Genomic DNA, 12,792 nt, shown 5'->3' on the forward strand with positions numbered 1-12,792 from the left:
ACGTGACAGAGTGGTTGCGCTAAGTAGTTGTGGCAGAAGGATGCCCGAAAATGGTACTCATACCCAAAATGTTGTCATAACGGGTTGAGAGGAATTCTGGCAGTGATTTAATAGAGAGGTTATGAAGACGCAATCTGAGCTGCGAAGACTAATAAGTTTATGAATGTGGTTTAAAATGATAAGACAACAATATAATAAGTCAATAAGTTGGATGGTTGGTCAATCCGCTTTGGAAGTGGATATGAGCGGATGTAGCTGGAAATGATGACTCTTTTAAGGATTAAACTCTGGGATGGCCCAGAGCATCAAGGCCACTCCAGTGCATGAGATGTTTATATGTTCTTGGGAAGCAGGGAGTGCCATGTTATTTAAGATATAAGGAATGAGGTACAGAGCATGAATGTCGTAGGCAAGAAATGCAGATGATGTTATTCCCATTTGTGGGATTTAGTAAGGGCAGATGCTCGGTAATCGGAACAGAAGAACCCCTGACAGTTCTGTGACTCTTGGTCTTAGAGAATCATTACCTGAAGAACTCAAGAGCTTCCTAACAATCTCCCAAGCAATTCCATAGCTTAAACTTCTCAAATCCTAGCTTTTTCCACCAAAGAAATTCAAAGAAAAGGGAGAGAAAGATGATCGAGTGATGGAGAAGAAAAGAGTCTCTATTTTCATCCTACTTTCTTATACATCCATCTAATTTAACATATATCCCTTGGTCAAAAGACCAAAATGCCCCCAAGCCTAATTTATTTCGTTAACAGCCCCCAAGGATAAAATCGTCATTTCCCATCTATCCCGTTAATTATAATTAACGTCCTCCAATTCCCATTATTCCCAATATTCTCAAATAATTATTAAATCATATCCAATTACCCTTTTATTCTCGGTAATGTACTAAGCATCAAATTATCCTGAGATTCACCCCAAGCCCGGTAAATAACCCCGTTATGACTAAACCGCTAACTTGCATTCTAAGATCGTCTCATGTTGAATAGGCAGAACATACCCACATAATAATGTGGCCTCATCCATAATTCACCAACATGGATGGAAATATACAAATATGCCCCCCACGGGCCAAATTACCAAAATACCCTTAAAATGAAATGTGGACCCACATGCATGCATTTATCATCATAGAATAATATATCTCACATAATCATGCATACAGTAATTAAATTGCATAATAAATCTATTATGGTCCTCCTGGCCCTCTAATCTAGGCTCTAAGCCACATTAGGGATTTTGGAACATTAAAGATGTTATACACACTCACCAACCCGCTAAGGTCCAGACTTCCACTAAGGAAGCTGAAATTCCTCTCTAATTGTTGTTGTGGCATGGCTCGATTGTAACGAGGTGTGTTTTCTACTTGCACCCTCGCCCTAGTTGTTTGTGATCTCGACATGTGTCTTCCAGATAATTGAGTTGCTCTATGTCCTCGATGTGCTGGCCGCGAGGCCTCACGCTCACCCCATGCTCAGGTCGAGCCCTTTGCCTTCTATCTCAGCTCCTACTTCGAGCACTCTGAGAGGACCTCTGGGGTGCCCAATCCCCTCCCCGGTTCCCATTGGGTACTGGCTAGGGTGCCTCTCGAGCTGGAGAGGGATTTCTTATTGGAGAGGGTGGATGCCTTATTGGAGAGGGTGGTGGCCTACTGTTGTTTGGTCTGGAAGGTCCAGAATTGGCTCGGACATGCTTAGGGTTGTTCCTGACAGGTTCAAGGTTATCATTCTAAGCTACCAAATGAGCTCAAATATTCCCAGTTCCAGCAAGTGCATTTCCTGTAGGATTGTTCCTAGTAGGGTTTTGAGCGTTTTCTCCAAGTGGACTGTTGTCAGTATTTGTCTTGGGCCTTGGTTAAGGCTATTGGGCCCTTTGCTCAGCCATCCTAGTAGTTGTACTCCCTCGGGGTCATCCTCTGACCCTTCGAGGCGGTACTTGAACCTCAGCGACTTGCCTCGCCAAATCCTCATTTCGCCGCATAGGCTTGGTCATCTGCTCACACAATTTGTGATTCTCCATTTCCATAATTAGTATGTATATTTTGGTATTATAACATAAATCTTCATCAGGCCTGGGGGTCTAAACAGGCTGCCCCTAGATTCTGATGATGCACTCCCCTCATTGGGGCTCTGATCTACCATGAGTTGCTTCCTAGGCCTTCGGGGGTGATTCTCAGCCTGATGAGTACGCTCCTCGGGGATTTGGGGTAATTGTCGCCCTCTGGTTCTGGTTTTGGGGATGTTCGAGGCGGCCATTGATGTTGTGCAGGAGGTTTTGATTAAATGATACAGAGATTTGCTTGATGCTCTTAATGAAAGCACCAATATGTTGACGCCGTTTTTCTTCAACTTAATTGTGTAGAGCAATAACTATTAATATAGAAAGAATAGAAGAAATTAGATATTTTTACGTGGTTCAACAGTTAAAATAGGCTGACGTCCACGAGTCGTTGTTATTATGAATACTCTCTCAAAGCTTCAAATTAAAGCAATTTTGCAAAGTTTCTTTCCAGTACCTATTTGTGCGTGCTTACAAATGACCTAGTCCAGGCTATTTATAGACCTGGTTGTGGGAATATCTTTCCCCCAATTCAGGGAAGTTACAACCAAATATTTAAATTTGAAATAAATATCTAAATAAATAATACAATGAAATGCATTAATTAAAATAACAATCCCATTAAAATAGAGATTCAAGACACGGTTTTACCGAATCCCTGCGAAATAGGGATTTCCTGACATCTTTTCCATGTGGTAAACACATCATTGAGCTCGATCATTGTCTTGACGTGCTTTCGAGACTAGCTAAGCTCTGAGCTCATCATTCTAGTTGTTGCCTCCTCTTTATCCACTAATTTGGTCGAACTCATACCTCAGAGAAGGTTGGTATCTTCGAGCATGTGGCTCATGCTCGAACGCAGATAGCAAATCTAGAACCATTTGTCAATTTATACAAGTGTATTGCTAATACTTGTTAATCCCGAGCTTAACCTTTTCGACCCTGGATTTCGAGGCTATATATTTAATCTTGAAATTTGGGTGTAACAGAAAGAACTAAAGAAAAGAAAACTCTAAAGTGATCTAATGTTTTCCAATGAGCTCCCAGTCGTCTTCTCCCAATTCCCCCTCTGAAAAACTTGGGTTTTATGATGAAAATCGCATTAAAATATGTAACCATACTTTTTCTCACGTGAAATGACCAAAATGCCATTCATTAAAAATTTGTAGAATTTCCTCATTTCCACCCACCTAGCGTGATTACTCCAAAACATTAGTTTTTCCAGAATTTTGTCTTTTTTTCGATTTTGACCTATTTTTTGTTCCAAAGAATCCCGAGTCATTCAAAACCTAAAAATAACCCTAATTAACTAAAACATTACCTAAAAGGACACATTTAAACGAGTCTAAAACTCGTTTATCAATGGGAAACTTGTGTATTATGGTTATAAGAATAGAATTATGCATGTTTGTTTGTTTGAATTTATAAAATTGAGATATGTTACAAAAACAAAGGAAAATTGGTCATTTTTCTAGAATTTACTAATTTAACATGTTTTTGAATATGTAATGTTGTATTGTGCTTTATAATCTTTATATTGATTGATGTTAAGAATAAACAAAAATAGGCATGTTATAATTTTAGGGGAGATGTTGTTCATTGTTTCCTAAGACTGAAACAAAAAGATTGAGTTTGTAATGCGTAGGTTTATTTATATTAATTTTAAATTAATTTTGTGAATATTACTTATTTTTGGTATACATTAAATAAAGGGTTTATACCTTTTTGGACCATGTATTTTTTCCAATAACGTGTTTGGACCCTGTGTTTTAAAAAATTCATATTTGGAACCTATATTTTGTAAAATGGTTCAAATAGGCCCCTAAACACAATTTTTATAAATAAAAAAATGAATATAACAACACATCTTTTAAGTAACATCCTGTGTTTCGGGTACCTTGAAACGACTTGAGTCGGGATTATTTTCTTCGAGTTAAGAATATTATTTTAAATAATATTATATTTGTTTGGAATTTATTTCCATGAGTTATTGCTAGCCAAATTATGAATTTTGTGTTTAAAAGTCAAGATAAGACTTTCGGTCTTGGACTAACACAAAAACCCTGATCGGGTAAAAATCTCATAAAATAAAATGAAAAACTATGGCAAATATATTTTGGGCATAAACTATATTCATAAAAATTAAATTTTGGTCAAAAATAATAAACCTAAGGGAAAATGGAAACTTTAGGGCATTTTGTGTTAAATGCTTAATTTTACCGAATTGGGGAATTTTATTCCATGAATGGACCTTAGGTTAAAATTTATTGTATGATTAATTAAATTAAATGTGAGAGACACTTAATTTAATTATTATGTATTAAGTTTTGTTTTTAAAACTTAATAAGAGTGAAAAAGGTTATAGGAAGTCAAATTGGATTTTTCTTCTTAGGAAATATTTATTAACCTTTATAAAAAAAATTAATTAAAAAATATATAAATGCATATATAGAAAGAGGTGGCCGGCCATGTGAGGTTTTAAATGGTGTGAACAAAATTAATTAAGTTTTAAAGCCCATTTTAAATATTAGGGTTAATGGCAGGTAGATAGTAAAACACTCAAGTGTTTTAGGATATTTTAATGTAGTCTAAACCCTTCCTAACCCCCACAAATCTGACCCCCTCTCTCTCACAATCACTCTCATCTTTTTTGAAAATTCTCTCTCAAGTATTCTCTCCATCTTCAACCTCAAGAACACTAAGAAGGCTTGGAAGCCTAAGCTTTGGTCTAGGAAGGTTTTCACTAAGGTAAAGTTTCAAAAATCTTGACTTTGTAAAGATTTTAACCATGGGTCTTTTAATAGCTAACTATCTATGTTGTTGGGGGGAGTTGGTTAAGGTATTGAAAGAGTTTTGAAGGACTCAAAGAAAGTAGGAACATCAAAACCTAGAATAAGAACAACAAGAGATAAAAAGTTTACTTTTTATGGTTGTTATTGTATGGTTTTTATTTTTAAGCATTATTTTGCATATTTAATGCTTAAAGTTTCTTATTGGTGATGTAATAAGGCTATGGTAGTTTCTCAATAATTTTTATGATGCTTGTGTGTTGATTTTTGAAAATAGGGACCGAAATTCTTAAGGGTTTTGGTGAGAACCCTAAAACAAAATACAAGTTTTGAGCTGTGATTTCCAAGGGGTCAAACATCCACTGTATATTTATTTTGTAAAATTTAATTGTACTGTGATATTTTTAAGATTGACTACATAAAATTGAGTTTTTGAAACACTAAAAATGTTTTAAAATGAGTGAGTTATGTTATTTCAAAGTTTAGGTAAAAAACTATTTTTTCGTATTATTAATTTCGGGACCAAGTTCGGGCAGCCACTGTATAGGGAAAATGAACCCAGTTTTTTCTAAAATTTGGTGGACATAATCTTCGCATAACCTAGTATTAAGTTCCAAAGTTTGGAAAAAATAAGGACTTGAAAATAAGGTCATTTTTACCTTATTGTTGGAAAATATTTTCACAAATAAAAAATGCTTCTTTTGACCTAAGATTTTACAAAGACCTAAATGGCATACCAAAAATGGAATTGGGAAATTTTTGTAACAATTGGGTAAGTAAATTTCAAGTTTTGACCTAACAAAGTATGTAGTTAAAAATGTGAAAAATGGGGTTTTCACACTTAGTGTAAAAATTAGAAGTTGGAACTTAAGGTAAAAAAGTAAAATTTTGCTTATTGCAAGATAAAAACTTCATAAGTCTTGAAAACATATTTTGACCTAAAATACCACTTTGAGATTTGTGAGTTTTATTTTATTAAAGAATTTTTATTCTTTCTAAAAATAAAATATTAAATTTATTAATAAGTTAATAAATTAAAAGACGGTTTAAAACCCTATATTTTGATAAAATATTTAAGTGAATTATTTTTCTACTAAGTAAACTTGATTAATTGACTTCGGAAAAATTAACTAGTCAAGATTGGACATTTTTAATAGTTTTCCTAATTAAGATAAATTAGGAAATTTTCTTAAAACAATTTTTAGAGATTAAAACCTTAAGAGAAATAAAAGGAAAATTAAGAGTTTATTTTCTTGAAAAATAATTAAAGAATTTAATTAGTATTTTCGGAATATAATACCGGCTAAAATCTTTTATATATCTTACTGACAGTTGAAAGTATGGATTAATAGTAGAACTTTTAGAGAATAAAATTTTTAGCAGATTGTGGGAAAATACTATTATGATACCCGAGCCTAGGTATCGAGACCATAGGGTAGGTCTCCCCGAGACTTAGGGTTTTATCTCAAATATTTTTGTATAATTGGTTTAAAACCAAATAAGGATCTTTAATCCTTACAAATGATTTTAAAAATGACCAAACTACCCAAAATAATAATAATGAATTATTAAGTGCCATAATTAATCCGAGTATATTGTATGGATAATTACACTATTGGCTAAGCATAATTGGATTATACATTGGAGGGTGAAATCTTGCTAAGAGCAAAGGACTCCAAGTAAGTCAACTTCTATTGTGTGGCTGCAACATGAAACGACTATTGTATTGTATGTTAGTATAGAGACACATGCACATATATACATTGTCGTAGAAAGTTTGCTTGGAAATGTTAGTCTAGTTGGTGTTGATTTAGAAAATATGATTGGTAGATATCCTTCATATTCTAGACGTCTAATCCCCGTCACACTACTTAATTTTATTTATGTCTGGTTCATTACTGCGGTGAGTGGCCAATAGGTGAGGATTGCTGGTTTAAACCTAAGGGCGCCAAAATGAATGGGACCTAGGGGCCCTTATGCTTACTTAATGAGTGAACGATTAGAACCCTAGCAAGTGCTCTAATAAGTTATTCCCAGATAGTAGCCGTGAATATTGTCCATTCAGTGAGAGTGCCTGGAGATACTAGGGGTTGCCAAGTTTGAGTGGGGCTGAACACCCTAGGGGAAACTACTCATCAGCACCACTGATTAACATAGAAGTCTCTGTAAAACCGTGTAACTTCAATTACACTCTTGGATAAGTAGTGATGCCCTAGGTAACTTGATGGTTACCCTTGTGAGGGATTTACTCTTGGATAAATAGCGATGCCCTAGGTAACGTGATAGTTACCCTTGATGGGGATATTTATTGGCTAGATCTTAGTGTTGAGACTCGGTTCTCCCTTACAGATTATCATTTATGCTGGAGGGTGTGTTATGTTCGAATTGTTGGAAGTTGTCGAGCGTTGGTCTAATTATATTGTGATATATTATATCTGCTTGCTCTGGGATTTTCTGAGTGCAGGGATTTATTTGTTGATAAGAAATAGTTGTGATATAATATATCTGCTTGTTCTAGGATTTTCTGAGTGCAGGAATTTATCTATTTATATGAAATAATTTGTCATTGGTTATCAGGCATGACCATAAGTTTTCCAGGACGCTTTTGCGTTCTTGAAATAGATTGTGTAGGGTCTGGATGGATTCGGAACCCTAATTCCCTACATGCTTTTGTTTTAAAGTTGAACTTACTAGGCATTTTTGCTTACCTAGTTGTTTCCCATTGTAGGTAAGCGCAAGGGCAAGGCCGAGCAGTGAACGACCTTTTGGGAAGCCATTTTATTTTTGGAAATGTTGTGTTATTTTTCTAAACTAGGTTCACTCTACTCTTTATAAAATATGTTTGTATTCAATGTTAAGTATGGCCATACGACTTTTAAAAAGTTTTTTTATACTGGTTTTTGAGACATTTGGTTAAATGAAAATATTTATATTTTCGCATTATCGAGTCTTAAAAATCCAGGTCGTTACAGTTGGTATCAGAGCTCGAGTTGAGTCGGTTTTGTAGACAACCCACATGTACATTTCACAAAGCTAGACCGGCACTCACTGTAAGTACTATCTTTTCATATATGTTTCCTTTGCTTTCTTTTATTTACCTCAATTCTATAAATTGTAGGTTATGGTCGATATACCTGAGATAGGTGACCTTCTGATAGGAAACCTACACATGATCCTTATGCTTAGGATCAATTACTGTAGAATCTTTAACGATGAGAATCCATGACACTTCGAGTACGATCAACAAAATCAGTGTGTCATTCGGCAATGGACTCATTACATGACAGGATTCCTTGATAAAGCCAACATACCCAAGCGACAGAGAATGCGATATGCTAGCATTTATTTGAGAGGCTCAGCACATATATGGTTTCGTCATAGACATTGGCGGTTGGATTGCGACACGTGGGATGACTTTCATAAGCATATCAAGATAGCATTTGGGCCATTGGTTGACATATCTCAGTGGTTGATAGCATACCTCGTGGCAGAGGAGGATCCGAGAAGCCAGACGAGGATACCGACATAAAGTTGGATATCCTGATGATAGCCTAGATTAGGTTATGTTGTGAGAGTCTTGTTGATACTTTTTGTAAAGACCTTGAAAACCTACTAGGTTGTAGGACTTTGGTGTAGTTATAGTAGGCAGATGTAGAAACCCGACGTGTAGTTAGGGTTCTCTTTTTAGATTTATTGTCCTGCTAACTAAAATTCTATGGCATGATCTGTCATAATCATTTTTTATTGCTAGGTTAGTATTCATCCCTACTATACATTGTGTTATAAAGACTTGTGATGGTGCCTAACACTCGAGCCAAGGGAGGTCAAGTTGTTAATCAACCAGACCCAGCCGAGAGAGCAGTCATTGACCAAGATGCAGGTTGTGGCAGAGCCAGAGGAAGGGGTCGAGGCCGAGGACAAAGAGTACAGCCAGAACCAAATCTAGCAACTCAGATAGAGGTTCTTTGATTTTATGGCAACTATTAAAAAAGAGAAAATGTAATATGCGTTGGTATTAACTTCTCATCTCTATGCGCTTAGGATCTTTTTTATTTTAAATCAAACAAAAATGGTAATGACAATAGCTCAAAGAGGAAAGGGTGTTGCTGGCCAGGGCCAGGCCGCACCTGCTGCTAGAGCTCAGAACGCACCTGTCGCTAGAGCTCCAACCCAAGCTACTAGAATTCGCGAGATAGCCGAGCAGATGAATAATTTACAAAGGCTAGTGGATACATAGGGAGCCCAAATTGAAAGAAGGCAAAAGAGATAGGAGGACATTGATGCCCTCCAAGCTGAAAGGTTTAACACCCTTTTGGGACGACTACCCATGCCACCCAATAATGCTCAGAACAACGAAATACCACCTGAAAACAATGAAGAACAGAACCTTGGCCCACAGGTTGTCATTGAGCAACTGGTACTGCCAGTAGAAGCACCAAGAGCTGCCCGAGCGAAACCTATATCAGAAAGGTTCAGCAACCAGAATCCACCTATATTCGAGGGGAGCAGTTACCCATCAATGGCATAGGAATGGATCAGTATTTTGGAAAGGATCTTCGACTTCATTGGAACTACTGAGAGAGAGAAGGTAGTCTGTGTGACCTATATGTTAATAAAAGATGCCTGCATCTAGTGGGACGCAACCAGGAAAGGGCATAACATTGTCGAGATGGAATGGCTAGAGTTCTTGACCTTGTTCAATGGCAAGTACTTTAGTAAGGTAGCGATCAAGCACATAGTGAATGAGTTCACTGATATGAAGCAAGGAACTTCGAATGTGCAGGACTACGTTCAAAAATTTGACCAACTGTCTAGGTTCGCAAAGAACCAGGTGAACACTAAAGAGAATAAGACCTAAAGTTTTATGAAGAGCCTACGCAGAGACATTGCCAGGTGTGTAGACACTGGTAGAACTGGCCCGGAGACGTATGCCGAAGCTGTGGAACGGGCTCTTCGCTAAGAGTGTTGGATCGTGTCAAACAAGCCAGAACCACAGAAGAACGAAGACAGGAGGTGCACTCCCAACAACCCCGGACAATTTTAGGCCAATCAAAATGGCCCAAGGGGAAAGTTCAACCCAAGGTTCGGCCAGAACTCTGAGCGAACAAACAATCCAAGAGGCACAAGACCGATTTTTGGGGGAGAAAACAAAAGAAAAGGGGGACCTCCCAATCAGGCAATGGCTAGTCCCAACAAACAGCCAAGACGTGATTTGGAACAATGGCCACTGTGCAACAAGTGTAACCGACGCCATCGAGGAGAGTGTGGGATATGTTTTAACTATGAAAAGTTAGGGCACTTTTCTAAAGAGTGTCGAATGCCAGCCAAGGACAATGGAAATGACCAACATAAACAAATTGGAGCTTCGCCTCAAGTTTATGCGCTTACCCAAAGCGACAAAGGAGCTGGACCATCTGATATGGTGTCAGGTCAGATCTCTATCGCCCAAACCTTGGCATATGCATTAATGGATATTGGTGCATCGCATTCTTATATCTGCATCCTTTGTGGAAAAATTAAATAGAAAGCCTGAGCCTATGCTTTTATTTGTGGGGTATCCTTGCCTTCGGGAGAGGATATGCTGGTGCGAACATGGGTTAGAGCCGTACCAGTTTGGGTCGAAGGTCGTGAGCTGACGGTGGATCTGTTAGTCTTGGACCTACATGAATACGACGTCATATTTGGGATGGATTGGTTAACCAGATATGGAGTCATTATCAATTGCAAGCGCAGAAAAGTGGTCTTCACCCCAGCGGGAGAAGAACCATTCGTGTTCAAGGGTACGTCAAGAGAAAAGAAGTGTCCCATGATTTCTGCGATGAAGGCGAGAAAAATGTTGAGTGAAGGATGCATTGGTTTTCTAGAAAACATAGTGGATTAGGATAAGGAGACGGGCCAACAACCTTCTGATGTACCAGTTGTGTGCAAGTTTCCCGACGTATTTCCTGAAGATCTCCCAGGGATTCCGCCAGACCGAGAGATTGTGTTTGAGATAGAGCTAATTCTGGGAACTACACCAATCTCAAAGACTCCTTACAGAATGGTGCCAGCTGAACTCAAGGAGTTGCAGTCGCAACTGTAAGAGTTACTGGACAAGAAGTTCATAAGGCCAAGCCATTCTCCGTGGGGAGACCCGATCTTATTCGTGAAGAAGAAATACGGCTCGATGAGAATGTGCATTGACTATCGAAGCTGAACAAAGTAATGATCAAGAACTAATATCTATTGCCCATGATTGATGATCTTTTCGATCAACTACAAGGAGCGTCAGTATTTTCCAAAATAGACCTGCGATCAGGCTATCATCAGCTCAAGGTTAAGGAGACGGATATACCAAAGACAGCCTTCAAAACGCGCTGCAGTCACTATGAGTTCTTAGTGATGTCCTTTGGACTAACCCATGCACCTGCAGCATTCATGGAACTCATGAATCGCGTATTTCGCGAGTATTTGGATAAGTTCGTCGTCGTGTTCATTGACAATATTCTAATATACTCGAAAAGCCAAGAAGAGCATGCAACGCATCTGGGGCTGATCCTTCAGCGTCTACGAGATGAAAAGCTTTACGTTAAGTTTTCAAAGTGCGAATTCTAGCTAGATAAAGTTAGTTTTCTGGGGCACATAGTACCGGGAGACGGAATTTCTGTAGATCTCGCCAAGATAGAAGTTGTTAAGCAGTGGAAACTTCCGAAAAATGCTTATGAGTTTAGAAGTTTTCTTGGGTTAGTGGGATATTACCGGCGATTTGTGGAAGGATTTTCCAAAATAGTTGCACCAATGACTGCCCTCACCCGCAAAAACATCACGTATGACTGGACTAATAAGTGTGAGAAGAGTTTTCAGGAGCTGAAAACCAGATTGACGACTACCCCAGTGCTGACAATCCCTAACGACACAGAGGGATATACTATTTATAGCGATGCCTCAGGCCAAGGGTTGGGAGAAGTGTTGATGCAGCACAGAAAAGTAATTTCTTATGCTTCTTGACAGCTAAAGAATTACTAGAAGAACTATCCAACTCATGACCTGGAGCTGGCAGCGGTGGTTTTTGCACTAAAAATTTGGAGGCACTACCTGTACGGGATACACTGTGACATCTACATTAATCACAAAAGCTTGAAGTATTTCTTCACTCAGAAGGAATTGAATATGAGACAGCGTCGATGGTTGGAGTTGTACAACAACTACGACTGCAACATTTTGTACCACCCGGGAAAAGCAAACAAGGTGGAAGATGCATTGAGTCGATAGCGAAGTGCTTATGTGATGACAGTGAAAGAGATTTCGCCGCAGTTACGAGTCGACCTTGCTACCTTGGATTTAGAGATAGTAGTCGGTCAATTGGCTAACCTCTCTATCGAGCCTACCATTATGGAAGCTATAAAAGGCGGGCAGTTAGTCGATCCTTGGGTTCAAGGATTAATGTATGAATTGAGGAACAAGGGGAGACTAGGATTTCATATCTCTGAAGATGGAGTATTGGGGTTCAAGGAAAGAATATGTGTTCCGGATGATGACGAGATCAAGAAGCAGATCTTTTTCGAGGGACATAATGCTCCTTATGCCATGCATCTGGGAACCACAAAAATGTACCAAGACTAGAAGAAGTACTTTTGGTGGCCTGGGATGAAGAAGGAGACGGCAAAATATGTGGCACACTGCTTGACTTGTCAGCAGACAAAGGCTGAGCATCAACAACCAGCCGGATTGTTGCAACCCTTAGAAATTCTAGAATGGAAGTGGGAGATGGTCACTATGGACTTTGTCACAGGTCTTCCAAACACTCCCAAGGGGCACGATGCCATTTGGGTTATCGTAGATAGGCTGAATAAGTCTGCTCATTTCTTGTCGATCAAGGTAACTTATGGGGCACATAAGTTAGCAGATATTCACATTGCAGAAATAATGAGACTGCATGTTGTACCCAACTCCATCG

This window comes from Humulus lupulus, chromosome 6 (genome assembly GCF_963169125.1).
Source record: "Humulus lupulus chromosome 6, drHumLupu1.1, whole genome shotgun sequence".
Taxonomy (NCBI): domain Eukaryota; kingdom Viridiplantae; phylum Streptophyta; class Magnoliopsida; order Rosales; family Cannabaceae; genus Humulus; species Humulus lupulus.